We start from the raw sequence: 2,500 nt of genomic DNA on the forward strand, positions 1-2,500 counted from the left end.
TTCGCCGCTCGCCGCTCGCTCGCGCAGCCAAAAATGGCCAGTTTTGGCCCGTTTTTGGGCTGTTTTGGCCTGTTTTTGGTCTGTTCTGGCGTGGCGCGGTGACCGTCGTGAGCGGAGCAAAACGTCAGCCATCTCAGCACCTTGGAACCCCCCGGGTGGCACAGGGCTGGATGGGGCTTTCGTATAGCAGGGACGGTGCTGCCTCACGCTTCGCTCGCTGTTCGCCGCTCGCCGCTCGCTCGCGCAACCTAAAATGGCCAGTTTTGGCCCGTTTTTGGGCTGTTTTGGCCTGTTTTTGGTCCGTTCTTGCGTGGCACGGCGACCGTCGTGAGCGGAGCAAAACGTCAGCCATCTCAGCACCCTGGAACCCCCCGGGTGGCACAGGGCTGGATGGGGCTTTCGTATAGCAGGGACGGTGCTGCCTCTCGCTTCGCTCGCTGTTCGCCGCTCACCGCTCGCTCGCTCAGCCAAAAATGGCCCAGTTTTGGCCCGTTTTTGGGCTGTTTTGGCCTGTTTTTGGTCCGTTCTTGCATGGCGCGGTGACCGTCGTGAGCGGAGCAAAACGTCAGCCATCTCAGCACCCTGGAACCCCCCGGGTGGCACAGGGCTGGATGGGGCTTTCGTATAGCAGGGACGGTGCTGCCTCACGCTTCGCTCGCTGTTCGCCGCTCGCCGCTCGCTCGCGCAGCCAAAAATGACCAGTTTTGGCCCGTTTTTGGGCTGTTTTGGCCTGTTTATGGTCCGTTCTTGCGTGGTGCGGTGACCGTCGTGAGCGGAGCAAAACGTCAGCCATCTCAGCACCCTGGAACCCCCCGGGTGGCACAGGGCTGGATGGGGCTTTCGTATATAGCAGGGACGGTGCTGCCTCTCGCTTCGCTCGCTGTCCGCCGCTCGCCGCTCGCTCGCGCAGCCAAAAATGGCCAGTTTTGGCCCGTTTTTGGGCCGTTTTGGCCAGTTTTTGGCCTGTTCTTGCATTGCGCGGTGACCGTCGAGAGCGGAGCAAAACGTCAGCCATCTCAGCACCCTGGAACCCCCCGGGTGGCACAGGGCTGGATGGGGCTTTCGTATAGCAGGGACGGTGCTGCCTCTCGCTTCGCTCGCTGTCCGCCGCTCGCCGCTCGCTCGTGCAGCCAAAAATGGCCAGTTTTGGCCCGTTTTTGGGCCGTTTTGGCCAGTTTTTGGCCTGTTCTTGCATTGCGCGGTGACCGTCGAGAGCGGAGCAAAACGTCAGCCATCTCAGCACCCTGGAACCCCCCGGGTGGCACAGGGCTGGATGGGGCTTTCGTATAGCAGGGACGGTGCTGCCTCTCGCTTCGCTCGCTGTCCGCCGCTCGCCGCTCGCTCGTGCAGCCAAAAATGGCCAGTTTTGGCCCGTTTTTGGGCCGTTTTGGCCAGTTTTTGGCCTGTTCTTGCATTGCGCGGTGACCGTCGAGAGCGGAGCAAAACGTCAGCCATCTCAGCACCCTGGAACCCCCCGGGTGGCACAGGGCTGGATGGGGCTTTCGTATAGCAGGGACGGTGCTGCCTCTCGCTTCGCTCGCTGTCCGCCGCTCGCCGCTCGCTCGTGCAGCCAAAAATGGCCAGTTTTGGCCCGTTTTTGGGCCGTTTTGGCCAGTTTTTGGCCTGTTCTTGCATTGCGCGGTGACCGTCGAGAGCGGAGCAAAACGTCAGCCATCTCAGCACCCTGGAACCCCCCGGGTGGCACAGGGCTGGATGGGGCTTTCGTATAGCAGGGACGGTGCTGCCTCTCGCTTCGCTCGCTGTCCGCCGCTCGCCGCTCGCTCGTGCAGCCAAAAATGGCCAGTTTTGGCCCGTTTTTGGGCCGTTTTGGCCAGTTTTTGGCCTGTTCTTGCATTGCGCGGTGACCGTCGAGAGCGGAGCAAAACGTCAGCCATCTCAGCACCCTGGAACCCCCCGGGTGGCACAGGGCTGGATGGGGCTTTCGTATAGCAGGGACGGTGCTGCCTCTCGCTTCGCTCGCTGTCCGCCGCTCGCCGCTCGCTCGCGCAGCCAAAAATGGCCAGTTTTGGCCCGTTTTTGGGCCGTTTTGGCCAGTTTTTGGCCTGTTCTTGCATTGCGCGGTGACCGTCGAGAGCGGAGCAAAACGTCAGCCATCTCAGCACCCTGGAACCCCCCGGGTGGCACAGGGCTGGATGGGGCTTTCGTATAGCAGGGACGGTGCTGCCTCTCGCTTCGCTCGCTGTCCGCCGCTCGCCGCTCGCGCAGCCAAAAATGGCCAGTTTTGGCCCGTTTTTGGGCCGTTTTGGCCAGTTTTTGGCCTGTTCTTGCATTGCGCGGTGACCGTCGAGAGCGGAGCAAAACGTCAGCCATCTCAGCACCCTGGAACCCCCCGGGTGGCACAGGGCTGGATGGGGCTTTCGTATAGCAGGGACGGTGCTGCCTCTCGCTTCGCTCGCTGTTCGCCGCTCGCCGCTCGCTCGCGCAGCCAAAAATGGCCAGTTTTGGCCCGTTTTTGGGCTGTTTTGGCCAGTTTTTGGCC

The sequence above is a fragment of the Musa acuminata genome, unplaced genomic scaffold (assembly GCF_036884655.1).
Source record: "Musa acuminata AAA Group cultivar baxijiao unplaced genomic scaffold, Cavendish_Baxijiao_AAA HiC_scaffold_447, whole genome shotgun sequence".
Classification (NCBI taxonomy): Eukaryota; Viridiplantae; Streptophyta; class Magnoliopsida; order Zingiberales; family Musaceae; genus Musa; species Musa acuminata.